The 20,936-nt window shown below is 47.4% G+C and overlaps 1 protein-coding gene across 1 annotated transcript in view; it reads right to left on the bottom strand.

Moving 5' to 3' along the window:
- PRF1 (perforin 1) overlaps positions 1-20,936 on the bottom strand; it is a 121,498-nt gene that overhangs the window by 59,611 nt on the left and 40,951 nt on the right. The gene's annotated exons all lie outside the window — the stretch shown is intronic.

Raw genomic sequence — 20,936 nt, forward strand, 5'->3', positions numbered from 1 at the left:
GATGGACAGGGGAGTGTTCAATCCCCTTTCCTTTGTCCAGTTTCGTGCCAAAGCAGGGACTGTGGTTGCTGAACAGGTGTAGACTGGTTTATGCAAGGAGGGCACCAAATGTGCCCTTCAAAGCAATTCCAGAGTCCTGGGGAGGCTACCCCTCCTGAGCCTGTAACATCTATTTCCAAAGGGAGAGGGTGTAATACCCCTCTCCCAAAGGAAATGCTTTGTTCTGCCTTCCTGAGCTCGAGCTTCTCAAGCAACAAGAGAGCATGTATCTGTCTAGGAGGTGGCAGCAGCTTGGGTTGCCTGGAAAATCTCAGAAGGCTGGAATGCCAATACTGGGGGTCCTCTGAAGAGCCCCCAGAGTGCATGGAATCATACAACCAGTGCTTGCAGAATGCTTGTGGTATGATTCCAACATGTATGATACCAAATGTTTGGACTTACCATTACGTAGCTGGATATAGGTAGTAACCTATGTCTAGTACATGTGTAAAATGGCGTCCCAGCACTCACGAAGTCTGGGAAAATTGACCTGGAGTTTGTGGGGCACTTCTGCCAGTGTACTTTGCACCCTGCTCTCTGGGCTGGAAGGCCTGCGATAGGGGCAACTTATAAGTAATCTGGTGTGGAGAAAAGTGGCAGGGAAAGGTGCTTGCAACTTTTCACGCAGGCTGCAATGGCAGTCCTGCAGAAGCCTTTGCATGGGCTCCCTATGGGTGGCAAAATATATGCTGCAGCCCATAGGGATCCCCTGCAACCCCAATGCCCTGGGTGCCTAGGTATCATATACTAGGGACTTATAAGGGGTACCAGTGTGCCAATTGTGGGTGAAATACAGAGTTTTGGGAGAGAGAGCATAATCACTGGGGTCCTGGTTAGCAGGATCCCAGTGAACAGAGTCAAACACAATGACATCAGGCAGAAAAAGGGGTTAACCATGCCAAGGAAGAGGATCCTTTCCTACAATCTTGAACTGACACAGTGAGAGGAATAGGTGTGTATCGTCGGCATGGGAGATGATCTTGAATCGGTGTGATCTGACAGTGATGGCCAGTGGTGTCATGTAAGTGTTGAAGAGGGTCAGGCTGAGGGACGAACCTTGGGGGACTCCACAGATGATCTTCTTGGCTCTGAGGTGAACAGTGGGAGACAGATCCTTCCGGTTCTGCTGGTAAGGTACTAGGCGATCCATTTGAGAGCAGTGCCTTGAATCCTAATGTGGTGGAGTCTGTTGATCAGTATGTGGTGGGAGATGGTGTAAAACGCAGCAGACAGGTCCAGGAGGATGAGGGCTGCTGTTTCCCCATGGTCCGGGGGACTCTGACGTCATTGGTAATTGCGATCAAGGCTGTCTTGGTGCTGTGGTTAGCTTGACATCCAGAGGACTTTTGCTGGATAGGGGAGCAGAGAGATGGACCAGTATCTCTTCAATTTGGCTGTTTCAGCAGATGTTTTTTTCAGGAGAGGGCCTCACTTCAGTGTGTTTCCATACCTCAGGGAAGGAGGCTGCGGTGATCGGGGTATTCAGGACCATCCTGAGCTCCTTGCCCATTGTCTTGCTTCCGAGGTTGAAGACGTGTTGGGGGCAAGTGTCCATGGGAGCTCCAGAGTGCACGGAGTTCATGATGAAGATAATGTCTTGCGTGGTGTGGAGTTTCCAGAGGATGAGAAGATGTTTAGAGTTTGTGTTCATGGGTGTGAGCTGGTTGATGCTGTCTGTGGCAGAGGGGTGGCTTTCATAGTTTTTGCAGATGGTCAAGATTTGTCGTGGAAGAAGTCTGAGAGATTGTCACACAGTTCCTGGGAGGGAATGATGTCATTAACGGTGGCTGCTGGTTTGGTGAACTCCTTCACAATGTTGAAGAGTTTTTTGCTGTGATTTGTGCTGGCTTTGATGCGGTCTGCTAGTGCATTTTTCTTGGTTTCTTTCAGGAGGCGGTGGTACTGGTTGAAATTGGACTGATGGCTGTGTGGTCTTCTGTTTTTTTGCTGATGCACCGCTTCCTTTCAAGTTGTCGTCAGTTGCATTTGGTGGAGTGGAGTTCCTCGGTGAGACCGATCCTCTTCAAAGTACACATGATCTCTCTAGCCTGTATCATCCACTCTCACAAAATCAACATCTTTTTTTACTACAACATGCAACTCATTCTCTCTCTCTCATTATAAGACAAGATGGACAAGAAGGACCATGACCTACCCAAATCAAGTTCAACACCAGAAGAACTGAATTCACTCACTGGATGAAGTCCTACTGTCTAAAGCTGAAGATCTACAAGACCGAAATTGTGATCTTTGGGAAGAGCACATACTTGGACCAAGTACAATATCTGCATAACTGAAACAGGTCACAAGATGAACATCATCTAACGCTAAACATCGACAAAGCCAAAATTGTGCTCTTCGGGAAGAGCAAAGTACCATGGGACTCAATCTTGTGCACAAGAGGGATAGGACTAACACTCGCTGTCCCACCCAACCCAGGAACCTAGCGATCATCATCAACAGCAAACTCGACATGACCGCCCAAGTCAATGCTGTCATCCCCTCTTGCTTTCATACTATGAAGATGGGGAGGAAGATTTTCAAATGGCTCCCAATCAGCACCCGGAAAACCATCATGCACACCCTAGTCGCAAGCAGGCTACACTACGATAAAACCCTCTATGCCAGAATCAACAAAAGACTCACCTGAAGACTGCGGACTGTCCAGAACTAGGCACCCAGAATTACTGTCAATCTTCCATGCAGCACTCACAAACCTTCCAAATATCTCCTCTCATCCGAACCACAACTTTCACAAATCCCATGCATATGGTAAACCAGATCTTGTGGTCAAGACTTCTCCTATATTGCTCCTAAAGCATGGAACAACCTGCTGCTACACATAAAAGCCTCCTCTTTACTTCTTGAATTCTGCTAGAAGCTGAAGACTTGGCTTTTCGATTAGTCCCAGTAGGCCCTAGTTGTGGCTAGACACACACCTGCTCAGCCCAAGGATACCATCCCTGGGTATAGTGTGCTCTACAAATCTGCATAACATAACACAAAAGGGTTGTGAAAAATTTTCTACCATCCGAAATACCGGGAAAGTAAAAATTGTGGAAGCACTGTGACGGCGACAATGTGATGCAAATCAATGTCAATTTTAAAGCAACGCATCATCACCATGGCCCATTATTTAAATGGCCCACAGAAGTGTTGAAGGAGTTACAGTGGTATACACGTAATGAATATTTGGATATTAAGACTGTCCCTTTAATTGCATTTCAGGAAATAGCTGGCTATAGGGTAATGCCTGCTTGATAATCATTTGCTGAGGCAGTGCCATAATGCAAAACAATGGGCCCCCCACTGACGAATGTGAAGAGGGACTCCTGAGTCTCCCATGTCTCACAAATATTCATTTTCCCTAGGCTGAATGGGCCCCCTGAAGGTTTGAAGGGACTGAAGGGTTTGTAGACTCCTTGCAGCACAAGGGCTGCAAGGATATGTGCTACGTCCCTGAGCTGAGGCTGGCTATGAACAGCAGTGTCACACTGATCTTCAGTGATAATCATTTGTGAAAACCCCGAGGGGCATATTTACAAGCCCCTTTGCATCGCTCCTGCACCACGCAACATGGTGCAAAAGCAACACAACTGAAAAATTAGATTTATGAAGCACTGCAAGGCCACTTTGCATGATCCTGAGTGGCTCCATAAACCTGGAGTAAAGCAATGCAGCACAAATCAATGCATTCCCTTACTTTACCCTGGGAAGGTGTTCCATGGGTGTTGTGTGGGTGTTCCCCGGCAGCTCCCATAGATTTTGGTGCAGTCTCAGATTTACCAGAACTGGTAAATCTGAGAATGCACAAAATGCTACACCTTCCCAAGGGAGGCAAAACGAGGAGAAATATCTTTAATCCTCCTAGTAGCTTCCTCTTTCTTGCAGCACACATAATTAGAGGAAAATGTCTCAGGGGACTGTTTTTGAGCAGGAAGGTGCCCCTTCTAACACAAAAACAATCCTACATGCGACAGAGCCACCCTTGCACCATGGGGCAAGGGTGCCTGTATTGGCAGTACGCTACTAAAAGGGAACCAGCGCAGGAGAAAAGGCAGGAATGCACCATATTGACTTTAATACACATTCCTGCCCTTTCCCTGTCACACAGTGCAACACAGCACAGCAAGGTGACTTGCTGCGCTGCACTGCGTGACAATCTTGTAAATATGCCCCCTAGGCCCAGATTCTCAAAGCGTTAGCGTCCGTTTAGCATTACTTTTTTTACGCTAAACTGACGCTAAACTTTTTTGGGCATTCACAAACCAACACAAATAGGTAGCATAGCTAGAGATATGGCACTCTCCTGCTCCCTCCCTGTCACGCAGCGCAGCATTTTTCATTGCTGCGCTGCTATGGGTGACAGTTTTGTAAATCTGCCCCTCTGCTTTGCGTTACTTTGCGTCAAGGGGGCGTTACATGAGTGGTACATGGGCGTAGCCATGCTACCACACTACTTTTTGATGCTAAACCCTATTCTGAAGCATCAGAAGAAAGGGTTTAGCGCCAAAAATGCATGCCTTTTAAAAGCAGGTGCAAAAGGGAACTATGTCTTTATTTCTCCCTGCTTTCCAACTTTGCATGTGTGCTGCACTGTACAGCACACATACAAAGTGGGGCACTTGTCTAGGCATAGTATTTTGCACAGGAAGGACACCCTTCTTGTACAAAACCTATGCTAGACTCACGCACACACTCTAGCAATATGGCGCTAAGGTGTGTGTATGGCGCACGGCAGCTGAAAACAGCGCAGGCGCTAGAGCGAGGGTAGGAGAGTGCCATTTCTATCAGAATATGGCGCTCTGCTGCTCTCTCCTCGTCACGCAACTCAGCGCAGAAACTTTGGGGGGCCGCGTTGCATATCACCTACCTGAATCTGTGCCCTAGTTTGTTAAAGTTCCGTCACAAAGAGCTCGATTATCAGTACACTGTTTGATAGGTTGCCGATCGAGTTGTCCAGTTTCTCATGTTCACACTGAAGTCCCACCTGCGGTGTAATCTGTTACCTTGAAATTGCTATTCATTTAGAGGTTAATTTAGCTATCTACGGTATTATTTAGCTAGTGAAGTCGCAAGTGTGTCACTCGTCCTACTGCAAACAAGGGAAAAGTCCCCACCCCTAGCTGGATGTGAAAAAACTACTGTTACTTGGGAGCAGTGAACCCCTCACTTCCCTAGGCCCCGGTGCCACAGATCCATTGATAGCGACGCCCCTGTATCCACCATTTTCTGCACTCAGAAGTTGTGTTTGGCAATAGGCGTTCAACCCGGAGTTTTCTGAATCACCGTTTAAGACGTTAAAAGGCACTACTGACCCATTTCGAATTGTTCTGCTCAATTTCGAGGGTCAGTGCTTCCATGAAGCCAGTTTAAGCAGCAGGCTTAGCGCGCCACCAAGTGGCAGTACGAAATTACACAAAAGTCACGAAAATGTACCTTAGATCACTGTACGGAATGCTTCCTAAAGGTAAAGTTCTGCATCAGGGAGCGAAGACTTCGTTGTCGAGTAATCCCTTAACTCGTTTCATCAGCGCAAATAAGTAACAAACCTGCTGAAGGCTACACAGACTGTCTATCGAGAGAGTAGGCAGAAAGTGAAAATACCCAACCTTAACCATAGCGCTAATCACACGGGGTACGCGATGCCAGGACACATATACTTCCATCCCGGAATTCGCCTAACCTGTTCATACTCTCTTCATCCTTCCACCCTTCTGTGTATACATCCCTTCACCTTTCCATCCATCCACTCATTCACTTTTTCCCGTTTCATATGTACATCCCTCCTTTCACACAGCTACCCATCAATACACACATGTATCCATCTTTTCACTCTGCCCTTCCTGTCCAATCTTCATCCTTTCACCTACAGATCACTTCACTCTCCATGCATCCTTTCACCCTTACCCCATACAAACTTCCATCCTTTCAGTTTCCCTTTCTTTGTTCATTTATGTTTCCCTCCCTCCTCTCACCCTTCCTTTCCTGTCCCATTCTTTCTTTTCTCAATCTACCCATCTTTTGTCTCGCCTTTTCTTTCTTACTTTAACTCATGCTCACTTTTTCTACTTGTCCCTCTCTCTGTGTTTTCCCTTATTTTCATCATTCCTCTTTCTCTGTTTCTTTGCTGTGCCTGTCAGGCCACCATCCATAGTGCTCTGTCATAGTATTTCCTAACATTATTATTTATGAGCATTGTATATGTTAACCTGCAGAGAGAAGAGGCCGATAAACAAATAATAAAAGTTTTAGTGGGACTCAGTTCACCGATAGGCCTTGTTGCAGTCCTTGCGTAAGATACTTTGGTCAGGACTCAGGAGGGTCACTATGCGACTGTCAGTAGAGAATGTGGTTCCTGTCTGCTGCTCTAGGACCCCACAGGAGGAGGTGAGTAGACTCTCAGTCCAGCACAAGGCAAGCTGAAGAAAAGGTGCACAATGAGACTCCTGTGGCCCCTGTGACACTGTACAGAGAGATGTCGGTAAACCACTCAAGCCCAGCAGCCAGGACAAGGAGTCTGTGAAATAAAATTCTAGAATGTAAGATAAACATTTCATTCTTGATTAACGTCGAATTTCCATTTGGATTTTTTATAAATAAAGTCGCAGGAGTGATATGTAACGCCTTCGTACATTTGAGGTGACATTTTATGCTCAAGTACTGGATATATATATATATATATATATATGTATATATATATATATATATATATATATATATGTATATATATATATATATATATATATATATATCCACACTTCTCCTTTAAGTCATATAGGCCCTCATTCTGACCCTGGCGGTTTGAAACCGCCAGGGCAGAGGGCAGCGGAAGCACCACCAGCAGGCTGGCAGTGCTTCCTGGGCAATTCTGACCGCGGCGGTAAAGCTGCGGTCAGAAAAGGGGAACCAGCGGTTTCCCGCCGGTTTTCCCCTGGCCCAGGGAATCCTCCATGGGGATTCCGACCCCCTTCCCGCCAGCCTGTTCCTGGCGGTGTAAGGCTGGCGGTAACGGGTGTCGTGGGGCCCCTGGGGGCCCCTGCACTGCCCATGCCACTGGCATGGGCAGTGCAGGGGCCCCCTAACAGGGCCCCATAAAGATTTTCAGTGTCTGCTTTGCAGACACTGAAAATCGTGACAGGTGCCACTGCACCCGTCGCACCCCAGCAACTCCGCCGGCTCCATTCGGAGCCGGCTTCATCGTTGCTGGGTCTTTCCCGCTGGGCCGGCGGGCGGCCTTTTGGCGGTCGCCCGCCGGCCCAGCGGGAAAGTCGGAATGACTCTTGCGGTCTTGTGACCGCGGAGCGGTCTTCCAACGGGGGAACTTTGGCGGGCGGCCTCCGCCGCCCGCCAAATTTGGAATGACCCCCATAATCAGGAAGCAGCACTCCAGAGTGTATATTCGAAAATGTATTGCTTAGACGCGACAGGAACGCGTTTCGGCATTCCGCGTTCCTGTCACGTCTAAGCAATATATTTTCGAATATACACTCTGGAGTGCTGCTTCCTGATTATATGACTATACGGAAAAGTGTGGATTTATAGAACCCGGTGGCGCGCGTTTAATTAGCAGCACCACCGGCGATTTGGTGCGGAGCGACTACGCCGAAAATCAGTGATAATATATATACACACACACACACACACACACATATATATATATATATATATATATATATATATATATACACACATATATGTATATATGTATATATAAATATATATATATATATATAAATACATTCATATATATATATATATATATATATATATATATATATATATATATATATGAGCAAGTTACTTACCTTAGGTAACGCTTTTTCTGGTGGATACATTAGCTACCTGTGGATTCCTCACCTAATGAATTCTCCCCATGCGTAGCATTCGACGGAAACTTCTCTCTAGCTCTGCACATCGGTGAGGACGTCACAATTGCCTGACTCCACGCGGCTCCGTGTGATTTCATTGTGGCAATAAGAGGCCCTCACCGGCGTGCTGACGTCAGTTTACGCCATTTTTGACGTGCCTTTGAAACATATAGAGAACATTGACAATCTAAACACTTCATGATCATAAAGAATAAAACTTTATAGAGAATCTTCATATAAAAACTTTTACAAAACTCTTTAAAAAGAGCATACCATCATGAACAGTTTGCAAACTTGGAAATAACCTGAATTGCAACTATAATCATATATACATATATAGAAATATAGAAATTAAGGCACTGAAGTGCACACCCAAGGCGATCCTGGTATGACCAGACAGACAACGGGGAGGTTAGAGGGACCATGAGGAATCCACAGGTAGCTAATGTATCCACCTGAAAAAGCGTTACCGAAGGTAAGTAACTTGCTCTTCTGATGGATACAACTACCTGTGGATTCCTCACCTAATAAATAGAGTCCCAAAGCAGTACCACCTCGGAGGAGGGTGTCCGTCTGGTCACACCAGGAACTCCTGCAGCACGGACCGCGCAAAATGGCCATCCCTCCGCACCTCCGAATCCAGACAATAATGCTTAACAAAGGTGTGGAGGGAAGACCAAGTCGCGGCCTTACAGATGTCCGCCACCGGAACACCTCTGGCCAAAGCCGATGAGGTCGACTTGGCCCTGGTGGAATGGGCTCTGATCCCCTCAGGAGGATCCTTCTTCGCCAGTGAGTAACATATTTTTATACAAAGAACGACCCACCTGGAGAGCGTTCTCTTGTGGACGGCCTTCCCCTTCCTCTTCCCCACGTATCCTATAAAGAGTTGTTCATCCAACCGGAACTCTCTCGTCCTGTCGATATAAAAGCTGAGAGCCTTCCTAGGGTCCAGACGATGGAGTCTTTCCTCCTCCTTAGATGGGTGCGGAGGAGGGTAGAACGACAAGAGAGTTGTGGACTGTCCCAAGTGAAACGGAGACACCACCTTAGGGAGGAAAGCCGCCCTGGTCCTCAAAACCACCTTGTCCTTATGAAAAGTCGTGAAAGGCGGGTGAAAAGAAAGGGCCTGTAGTTCACTAACACGTCTAGCCGACGTAATGGCTGTCAAAAACACAGTTTTGAAAAACAAATACCTCAAGGGACAAGAATGAAGTGGCTCAAAGGGGGAGCCCATCAAAAAAGTCAACACTAAATTCAGGTCCCACTGCGGCATAATAAAAGGAGAGGGAGGAAATCTATTAGCAAGCCCCCTCAAAAATAGTAAAACCAAAGGAGATTTGAATAAAGAGGGTTGATCTGGTAGACATAAGAAGGCCGAAAGGGCCGGAAGATAGCCTTTAACAGTGGCCACAGCACAACCGCGCTGAACCAACAACAATGCAAATAACAAAATATCAGAAAGATGGGCACTTAAGAGATCAATTTTCTGCTCTCCACACCAACAAACGAATTTAGCCCACCTACTCGCATAGACCGATTTGGTGGAGTGTCGCCTGGCCGATAAAAGAAAGTCCACCACCTCTGGTGGGAGAGAAAAGGAACTCAGGTTGCCCGCTCAATCTCCAGGCATGAAGGTACAGGCTCTGGAGGTGGGGGTGTAAAACCTGCCCCTGCGACTGCGAGAGGAGGTCTGCCCTGAGAGGGAGACGGAGCGGGGGCACAGTGAGAGTTGAAGAAGGTCTGCATACCATACCCTTCATGGCCAATCCGGAGCTATTAGAATAACTTGGGCCCGGTCTTGGTGAATCTTCCTCAAAACCTAAGGAATCATAGGTATGGGGGGAAACGCGTAAAGCAGCTGGTTGCACCAGGACATCTGAAACTCGTCCCCTAACGCTCCTTGCATCGGATACTGAAGGCTGCAGAACGACGGACAGTGCGCGTTCTCCCGAGTGGCAAACAGGTCTATCTGGGGAAAACCCTACATCCGAAAGAGGTAAAGAGTGAGATCTTGATGCAGACGCCACTCGTGGTCGCCCAAGAAGAAGAAACTGATTCTGTCCGCCCGTACGTTTTGGACCCCAACAAAATGGTTTGCTACTACGCAAAGCTGATGGTCCAGAGTCCAGGACCAGAGTCGCAGAGCCTCTATGCAAAGAAGGTACGACCCTACCCTTACTGCTCCTTCTTGAAACATCGGAACCAACGTTTAAATATCCTGTATCCGCTGTGGCGGAAGAAAGGCCCGATTCAATGTCGTATCCAGCACTGCCCCTATGAACAGGAGGCGTTGAGAGGGCTCTAGGTGAGACTTGGGCACATTTATTGAAAAACCCAGACTGAACAACAACTGGGTTGTCAGCTGCAGATGACGCAACACAAGCCCCGGAGACTCGGCTTTGATCAACCAATCGTCCAGGTAAGGGAATACTGCTACTCCCTTCCTCCAGAGGTGTGCTGCAACAACCACCATCACCTTTGTGAAGACCCGTGGTGCGGAAGTAAGACCAAAAGGAAGGACAGCAAACTGATGGTGCTGCGACCCTACCACAAACCGGAGATACTTCCTCTGGGACTTGAGAATGGGAATGGGAAAATAAGCATCCTGCAAGTCGACCGACACCATCCAATCCTCCTTGTTCTACGCCAAAAGCACCTTTGCCAGAGTCAGCATTTTGAATTTCTCCTGTTTGAGGAACCAATTCAAAACCCTCAGGTCCAAAATAGGTCTCAGACGACCATCCTTTTTGGGGATCAGGAAGTACCTGGAATAACACCCCTGACCCCTCTCTTGCTCCAGAACCAACTCCACTGCGCCCTTCAACAATAGGGAAAGAACCTCCTGTTCTAGCAACAAGAGGTGATCTTCTGAACAAAAGGAAGGGGAGGGAAGGGAGGAGGAATCTCCTGGAAGGGAAGAGCATAACCTTTTCCTACCACACTGATGACCCAGGAATCTGATGTTATGGACTCCCATATGGGAAGAAAAAGAGAAATCCTCCCCCCTACCGAAGAGACATGAGAGACAATGGCAAGAGGACTAGGGCTGCTTTCCTTGAGGTAACCCTCCAGAGGAAGAGGAAGGGTGCTGCTGCTGGGTGTCCCCTCTTGTGCGGACTCTACCCGCCCCCTAAACGATCGATAAGGGAGGCCGGAAGACTGCTGCCTCGGCTGCTATGACCTCCCATGAAAGGAAGCCCCTCTACCAAAAACCCACAGCCGTCTGAATGACCGAAACGGGGTGGAAGCAGCCTGCAGACCCACAGACCTAGCAGTGGCCCTACATTCTTTAAAGCGTTCTAGCGCAGAGTCCGCTTTGATCCGAATAGTTTTGCCCCATCAAAAGGCAAATCCAATAGCGTGGCCTGGACGTCAGATGAAAAACCAGAAGTGCGTAACCACGCATGACGCCTGGTGGCAACGAAGTCCCCATGGCTCTTGCAACAGAGTCCGTGGAATCCAGCCCTGACTGAATAACTTGCGTAGCCGCCGCCTGAGCGTCCGAAAGAAGTCTATGAAAGTCCTGGGGCATGTCCGGAAGAACAGTCTTTGCCGCATCCATTATAGCATGTATATACTTGCCAAGAATACAAGTAGCATTGGCAGATTTTAGAGCCATGCTGCACGACGAAAACACTTTCTTGGCCGATTGGTCCATTCACTTGGATTCCCAGTCCGATGGGACTCCCAGAAACGAACCAGGGGCCGACCTCGAAGAGCAGGATGCCTGCACTACATGACTCTCTGGTGAAGGGTGTTTGGACAAAAACTCTGGGTTCCCAGGCGCAGACCTATAACGCCTGGCCACTGACCTACTAACAGCCGAAGAGGTGACAGGCTTCTTCCAAACCTCTTCGATTGGTTCCATCAGAGCCTCATTAAATGGCAAAAGAGGACCCGCCATGGCTGTAGCAGGGTGCAAAACTTCAGTCAACAGGTTGGTCTTAACCTGTGCTGTAGGTAAGGGAAGTTCCAAAAATGTTGCGGCTTTCCTAATCACTGAATGGAAAGTGGCTGCCTCCTCCGTATATTCTCCTGGGGAGGCCAGATCATATTCTGGAGAAGTGTCAAGTCCACTTGCAGTATCCAGTCCTGGAAAGTCACCCTGGGGATCAGTGATCTCCCCTTCTTCAAGGAATTGCTGTTGATATTCTCTTTCTTAAAGCAACCTAAGGGCCTTTCGCCGAGACCTCAACTCAGCCTCCAGCCCCGGCGTCGACATGGAGTGCAACAACGTCGGTGAATGGTGCCGGGAAGACGTCATGATAGGATCCCCAGATCCACCCGACGCCGCAGATGGATCCATCGGCGCCATGGACAAGGCCCCTGCATCTGGCGCCGCCATCCGACCTCTAGGTTCCATCCCCTCCGACACTGGCGTCGAAGGTCTCTCCCTCGATGTCGAGGGCTGCGCCGCCGGCAGAGGTGCTTGACCTGAGTCTCCAGCCGAACAGAATGGCATAAACGGCGTTGGCTTGTATGGAGCCGGAACTCCGAGATTGAAGTCAGGGGACCGGTGGGGCCAGCCGGCGTACCACCTCCCGCAGCCATATTTTGGAATATGGCAAACATGGCATTAGGAAATGCCGCCGGATCCGTACTCGGAGCCGGGAATGAAGGATAACCTTGCGGAGCCGGAGCCGGGCTGGACTCTTCTGCGCCTGGATGCACTGGAGAAGCCAGATGACTCTGAGGCTCCACAACCTCGAAGACTGACGGCGCCGGGGACGTTTACGGTGTCACAGGCTGTGGGGAGACCGTCAGACTCACTTCCCAAGACTTGCGGCGCCAAGTCGATGGAGACATCGACTCCGACCGACTTCTGGACCGACACCGGGAGTCACGATGATGCCGCTTCTTGTGAGACGACTTTCCTGAAGAGGACCCATGGTACCGCTTCCTCTCCTTCTTGGACTTAGCTAAAAATAGCTTTGCCTCACGCTCCTTCAACGCCTTCGGATTCATCTTCTGACAGGAGCCGCATTCCTGGACGTTGTGATCCGAACTGTGGCACCAAAGGCAATCGTTGTGAGGGTCAGTCACCAACATCCGACCTCCACACTCTCTGCAGGGCTTGAAACCCGGTTTCTTTGGAGCCGACATAGAGAAAAAAACAATGTATCCCTTCCGAAGAGCGAACAATACAGGTAGCCAGAAAAGTAACCGTTATCGAAGGCACGGAAAAAAGGGAACTGACGTCAGCACGCCGGCGAGGGCCTCTTATTGCCATGATGACGTCACACGGAGCCGCGTGGAGTCGGGCAATTGTGACATCCTCGCCGACCTGCAGAGCTAGAGAGAAGTTTCTGTTGAATGTTACACATGGGAGAATTCATTAGGTGAGGAATCCATAGGTAGTTGTATCCATCAGAAATATATATATATATATATATATATATATATATATATATATATATATATATATATATATATATATATATATATATATATATATGAAATTACCAACTTCTGCTTGAAAAGGGTTTGGCCTGTACCCATGTTTGCTAAGAGAAGATAAATCAGCAATCAGGTTGCAGGTGGATGACACTAGAAGTCATTTGTGGGGAACAGGTCTCACGTTTCAACATCATTAGACTTACACCTAGAGCAAAAGAAAACAGGCAGAAACAGATAAAGGGAGAAAACCAAGAATAAAAATAGCATTCTGGAGTGAGATAAAGACGCGGGAAGTGGAAGGGTGGAAGAAAGAGGCATTAGCTGAAATCAAAGCTAGACAGCCTTGGTTTTCTGCAATCTAGGTATTCTTCAGCGGTGTCTTCGGAGGGCTCTAAGGAAGAAATGCATTGGCAAAGCCAATAGGTCTCACCTGTGCAAGATCTATTGGTTTGTCCATGTATTTTTTAGGCATGTTGTACAGCAGCGCGGCAGCCTTATAGCACTTTTCTCAAACACACAATATTCCAGAGTGTTTTACTAGGGCCAAATAACTTCACTTGAATTAAGAGCAATTACTGTGCATAAATATACAATTTATTTGTGCTCGGGTAATATAAGCAGAAGGAAGTTAAATTTTAAGCATGTGGTGTAGTGCAGCCAAAACGGCATCTACAGTGCACACTTAAGAATAGTGAAAGTAACGGTTTGCAGGATCTCCCAATTTGTTTCCATACTTCAGTGTAAGGGAGTAGCCAGAAAAGTAAAATACCCCCAATTTGAACCAAAGATCTTATGGCACCAAGCAAGCGAAGCAAGTCATCTCAACCCTCCTCAGAAGAGCTTGTTCTTCCATCCAAGCATCTATCCATTCATCCTTTCATTTTTCCATCCACCTGTTGATATCCACCATTTCACCTTTATATTCTGTCATTCATTCAGTCTTTTATCCATCACTTAGGCTCTCATCATTCTGTTTACCTGTCCATCCTTCCACCCATCCCTATCCAAACGTATCCATCTTCAAACTTATTCATTCAACCCATCCATCCATTGTTTCTCTCAGTCATCCATCCTTTCACTTATCCATTCATCCATCCATTCTTTCAATACTCTATCCATGCATCCTTTCACTCATCCATCCACCCTTTCACTCCATCCATCCACCCTTTCCCTCCATCATCTATCCATCCTCCCTTTCACTCAGCCATCAATCCCTTTACTCATCCATCCACCATTTGAACCATCCATTCATCAACCCATCCATCCATCCATTTACCCTTTCACTCATCCATCCATCATTTCACTCACTCATCCATCCACCCTTTCACTCAGCTATCTATCTATTCATCCTTTTACTCATTTATCAATTCACCCTTTCATCCAGCCATCAATCTACCCTCCCTTTCACTCATCCATCCATCCAAACTTTCACTGCATCCATCCATTTGCCCTTTCACTGACCCTCCCATCCTTTCACTCACTAATCCATCCATCCCCTCAACAGCCTTGCATCCACCCTTTCCCTCATCAATCTATACACCTTTTCACCCATCCATCTGTCTTCCCTCCCTTTCACTCATCCATTCCTACATCGATACTTTCACTCGTTCATCTATGCATCTATCCATCCACCTTTTCATTCATGCACCCGCCCACCATTTCACATTATTTATGAGCCTTTGTCTGACGAGCTGCAGACAGAAGAGGGCCATCAAGAACCCCATCCCTACAGTAGCTGGTAAAGCAGGGGTTTGAGACATCCCTGCTTAGGTCTGATGCTTTATATATGATGGCTATGCCCAGACGTAGGTCCCATGGTCACTGTGCCACTGATGCCAAGCTACATCTGACTAAAGAACCCCAACCAGGCCAAAACTGGTCTTGGGTTCCTTGTGTTCTGGTTGAGGGAGTAGCTGGCCTGGATTTTGGAGCTCTACTGCTTCAACTGGAGCAGGGTCAAGACTGATCTGTATATGACTGTGTCCAAAGTGAGTTGGCATGGTTAAGGAAATGCCCCCTTGGCATGGTTACCCCCTAACGTTTTGCCTTTGCTGATGCTAAGTTTTGATTGAAAGTGTGCTGGGACTCTGCTAACCAGGCCCCATCATCAGTGTTCTTTCCCTAAACTGTATCTTTGTCTCCATAATTGGCACAGCCCTGGCACTCAGATAAGTCCCTTATAACTGATACCCCTAGTACCAAGGGCCCTGATGCCAGGGAAGGTCCCTAAGGGCTGCAGCATGTCTTATGCCACCCTGGGGACCCCTCACTCAGCACATGCACACTGCCTCACAGTTTGTGTGTGTTGGTGGGGAGAAAAAGACTTAGTCGACCTAGCACTCCCCTCAGAGTGCCATGCCAACCTCAAACTGCCTGTGGCATAGGTAAGTCCCCCGTCTAGCAGGCCTTACAGCCCTAAGGCAGGGTGCACAATATCACAGGTGAGGGCATATGTGCATGAGCACTATGCCCCTACAGTTTCTAAGCAAAACCTTAGACATTGTAAGTGCAGGGTAGCCATAAGAGTATATGGTCTGGGAGTTTGTCAAACACAAACTCCACAGTTCCATAATGGCTACACTGACAACTAGGAAGTTTGGTATCAAACTTCTCAGCACAATAAATGCACACTGATGCCAGTGTGCAATTTACTGTAACATACACCCAGAGGGCATCTTAGAGATGCCCCCTGAATACCAATCCAACTTCTAGTGTAGGCTGACAAGTTTCTGCCAGCCTGCCACACACCAGCCATGTCGCTGGCCACATGGGGAGACTGCCTTTGCCACTCTGTAGCCAGGAACAAAGCCTGTACTGGGTGGAGGTGCTTCACACCTCCCCCTGCAGGAACTGTAACACCTTGCGGTGAGCCTCAAAGGCTCACCCCTTTTGTTACAGCGCCCCAGGGCATCCCAGCTAGTGGAGATGCCCCTCCCTCCGGCCACTGCCCCCATTTTTGGCGGCAAGGCTGGAGGAGATAATGGGAAAATCAAGGAGGAGTCACCCACCAGTCATGACAGCCCCTACGGTGTCCTGAGCTGAGGTGACCCCAGCCTTTAGAAATACTCCATCTTAGTTTTGGGGGATTCCCCCAATAGGAATAGGGATGTGCCCCCTTCCCCACAGGAAGGAGGCACAAAGAGGGTATAGCCACCCTCCAGGACAGTAGCCATTGGCTACTGCCCTTCCAGACCTAAACACACCCCTAAATTTAGTATTTCGGGCACCCAGATCCCAGGAAATCAGATTCCTGCAACCTGAAGAAACAAGATGGACTGCTGACCTACAAGCCTGCAGAGAAGACAGACGACGACAACTGCTTTGGCCTCAGCCCTACCGGCCTGTCTCCTACTTCGAAAACCTGCAACCAGCGACGCATCCGACAGGGACCAGCAACCTCTGAAGCCTCAGAGGACTGCCCTGGACTAAAGGACCAAGAAACACCTGTGAGCAGCGGCTCTGCTCAAAACCAGCAACTTCTTTGCAACAAAGAAGCAACTTTCAAAGACTGCACGTTTCCTGCCGGAAGCGTGAGAATTCACACTCTGCACCTGGCTCGAGATCCAGGGAACCAACACCACAGGGAGGACTCTCTGGTGACTGCGAGCCCATGAGTAGCCAGAGACGACCCCCCTAAAACCCCACAGCGACGCCTGCAGAGACAATCCAGAGGCTCCCCCTGACCCCGACTGCCTGTAACAAGGGACCCAACGCCTGGAACCAGCGCTGCACCCGCAGCCCCCAGGGCCTGAAGGAACCGAACCTCAGTGCAGGAGTGACCCTCTGCCTAACCCAGGTGGTGGCTGTCCCGAGAAGCCCCCCTTGTACCTGCCTGCACCGCTAGAGTGACCTCCGGGTCCCTCCATTGTTTCCTATCTGAAACCCGATGCCTGCTTTGCACACTGCACCTGGCCACCCCTGTACCGCTGAGGGTGTGTTTTGTGTTCCTACTTGTGTCCCCCCCAGTGCCCTACAAAACCCCCCTGGTCTGCCCCCGAGGACACAGGTGCTTACCTGCTAGCAGACTGGAACCGGAGCACCCCTGTTCTCCATAGGCGCCTATGTGTTTTGGGAACCTCTTTGACCTCTGCACCTGACCGGCCCTGAGCTGCTGGTGTGGTAACTTTGGGGTTGCCTTGAACCCCCAATGGTGGGCTGCCTATGCCCCAGAACTGAGACTTGTAAATGTTTTACTTACCTCACAAACTAACCTTTACTTACCTCCCCCAGGAACTGTTGATTTTTGCAGTGTCCACTTTGAAAATAGCTTATTGCCATATTTACAAAGACTGTATATGATATTGCTTTTATTCAAAGTTCCTAAGTTACCTTAGTGAAGTACCTTGCATTTTATGTGTGTACTTCAAATCTTGAACCTGTGGTTCTTAAAACAAACTAAGAGAATATATTTTTCTATATAAAAACCTATTGGCCTGGAGTAAGTCTTTGAGTGTGTTCCTCATTTATTGCCTGTGTGTGTACAACAAATGCTTAACACTACCCTCTGATAAGCCTACTGCTCAACCACACTACCACAAAATAGAGCATTAGAATTATCTAATTTTGCCACTATCGTAACTCTAAGGGGAACCCTTGGATACTGTGCACACTATTTCTTACTTTGAAATAGTATATACAGAGCCAACTTCCTACAGCATGGTATGCAAAATAATAATGGACTGGGATTCAGTCATAGTAATTACCAAGGGCTAAGATTAATTCAAGCATCCCACCAACCATTTCTGTATTCTTTAGTACATCCCCAAATTGGAAAATATTTATTTAACAGGTCTTGTTCTAGAATTGCCTGTTTCATTTTAAGATGATTTCGGATCCATGTCTGTAGTCCCCAAACATGCACACCAATTTAGGATACCATAAATGCGGCAACGGTGACAAACAAACTTTGAACTATCTTGAAGTAACAGGAAACAAGCAACATCAATGTGTATGCAAACATGTCAGAACTAGGAATATTGCAGGACAAGTTAGGTGGTGAGCGAAGTCTAGCAGTGATAAAGATGGCCACAGCAGAGATGGGCTTTGTGGTAATTACCAGCATGGTATGTCTTTATTGCATGAATCTGGATAAAAAAAATACTGCCTGCCCACAGAAACAAACAGAGGACACAAGTTGATGAACAATCTCAGTATAATGACTCAACCTGGTTGATAGAGTGAAGAGAGTGGATCCCGCCTGTGATCACACCCACCTCTGCCCTGCTCTATGGCTCCAGATCCCAAGAAGCTCTAGAGCCTGCAGCAACCTTATACGATTAAAGGTTGGTGCAAGGCTTAAAACGTAGGTCCACAGATGGGAAAGGATGCTGCTGCGACCAACTGGATTGAATAGATGCTCATAAATGCCATAGACACAGCAAGCTGGAATCGGGATTGTTGCCACATCACTGTGGGAGATCCCTAGAGTGGGGATCTGGTGGAGACGTTGTAGGAAAGTACCATCTTTCTTGGCATGTTACCCCCAAATTCTGCCTGTTTGTCAGTGTGTTTTGCCTGTCTCACTGAGATCCTGCTAGCCAGGACCCCAGTGCTCATTGTTTGTAGCCTATATGTGTTGTCAGTATGTTTGACTGTGTCACTGAAGTTCTGCTAACCAGAACTCCAGTGCTTATGCTCTCTCTACTTACCAAATTTGTCACAACAGTTTAGTGACTCCATATTCCAATTCTGATTGATACACTGGACCCCCTTTATAAGTCCCTAGTATATGGTACCTAGGTACCCAGGGCATTGGGGTTCCAGGAGATCCTTATGGGATGTAGCATTTCTTTTGCCACCCATAAGGAGCTCATACAAACCTTTCATCAGGGCTGCCACTGCAGCCTGAGTGAAATAGTGCACACACTATTTCACAGCCATTTTTCACTCCACCAGGTAACTTATACGTCACCAATATGTCTAACCTTCATTTACTAAAGGCTAGGTGCAAAGTTACTGTGTGTGAAGGTACCCTTGCACTAGCAAAGGTGCCCCCACGTTGTCCAGAGCCGACTCCCTAACTTCGTGAGTGCGGGGACACCATGATAAGCATGCCCTACAAATATGTCAATACATATATGTAGCTTCACAATGGTAACTCCGAATATGGCCATGTGAGGTGTCTAAGCTCAGGGAACTGACCCCCCAATCCGTATTTGGTATTGGGGGGCCAATCCCATGCCCCCATAGTAGGATACTTTAAAAGAAGTAGAACTCACTGGTGACCGGTCAATACTCTACAACAAACAAAATGATCAAGATCCTCCACAAACAAGGGTAAAGTTCTCTTTGCTGTACTACCTTCAGAACGATCTCATTGATCAGTGTACATGAAAAGATACTAGCAAAATTACTGGTGACCAGGCCTCAGAAGGTAACTGTTAGACTGATTCACTCAACACAAGTAGGATTCGACCCTGGCAGAACATATCACAACCACCTGAGGACACTGTGTTATTTACTAAGACTCCCCAAAGACTCCCTGATAGATACTGCATCACTGGCTCTAGATGCTGACAAGGTCCTTGATGGTGTTGAATATGACTACCTATTATAAACCACGGAAAGTGAGGTACTGGAGTCTGATTATATTTTAGGTGCAAGTGGCGATACACAGATACTAAACCCCTAATAAATTGCTGTGGCTTCCTTTTTCATACCCTTTGCATCTCTAGGGGTACACACAAAGGTTAAGCACTATTGCCCTTACTGTTCTTTATAGTTTAAGAATCTCTTAAACTGGCCATACGAACAACATCAAAAGCATACACAACAGTGCACAAACTTCTAAACTTCTTTTATACGTTGCTATCATCCTGTTAAGCCTCACTGGCTTAAACTCTACTCTGCTGTCTTTGTTTTCTACAATCACTGACTACTCTTATTTCACGGGACATAAGACAAACTGGGACAAAAGTGAGGCTCCACTGATGTCGTCACATATCACTAAGAGGTTTATAGACAGCTATGCCTTTCAAAGGAAACAATTGAAACTCAAAGTTCTAGGTATCCTTGTCAGTGGAGGCTTTAGATTGTTGGCGAAAGATCACTGCTAACCCCTGATTTCTAAAACTAAGAAAGATTACACTCGCTGGACATCATTCCATCTTTCCTTATGCGGTAGAGTTTAAATGGTAAAATTGAAAACAGGTTAATCACTTATTCACCCTGTTCCTACTATACTTTTCTCTACCCCTGTTGCTGAAACGTAATTGAGATGCCTTAGCCTTTACATGGGGCCCCATGAAATCATTTCTGAATGCTTGTCAGTTCCACACAAACAAAATTATTAGAGGTATCACATTACCCGACCTGGAGTTATTTAGAGCACCCACTCTTCCAATGGTAGACCCAGTGGACACTCGTTCACTCTGACTTTTTAGACACACCATTGGGCATATTTATACCCTGCGCCAAATTTGAGTCATTTTTTTTTACACAAATCCAGCGCGAACTTAACTCCATATTTATATTTTGACGCTAGACATGTCTAGCGCCAAAATATTGGAGTTTAAGTCATTTTTTGTCTGCGGAAAACTTGCATCAATGAGATGCAAGGTAGACGTTCCCGGGCAAAAAATGACTCAAAGGCCCTTATTTATCCTCCCATGCAAAAATCACGCACAG

The sequence above is a fragment of the Pleurodeles waltl genome, chromosome 7, assembly GCF_031143425.1.
Source record: "Pleurodeles waltl isolate 20211129_DDA chromosome 7, aPleWal1.hap1.20221129, whole genome shotgun sequence".
NCBI classification, from domain to species: Eukaryota; Metazoa; Chordata; class Amphibia; order Caudata; family Salamandridae; genus Pleurodeles; species Pleurodeles waltl.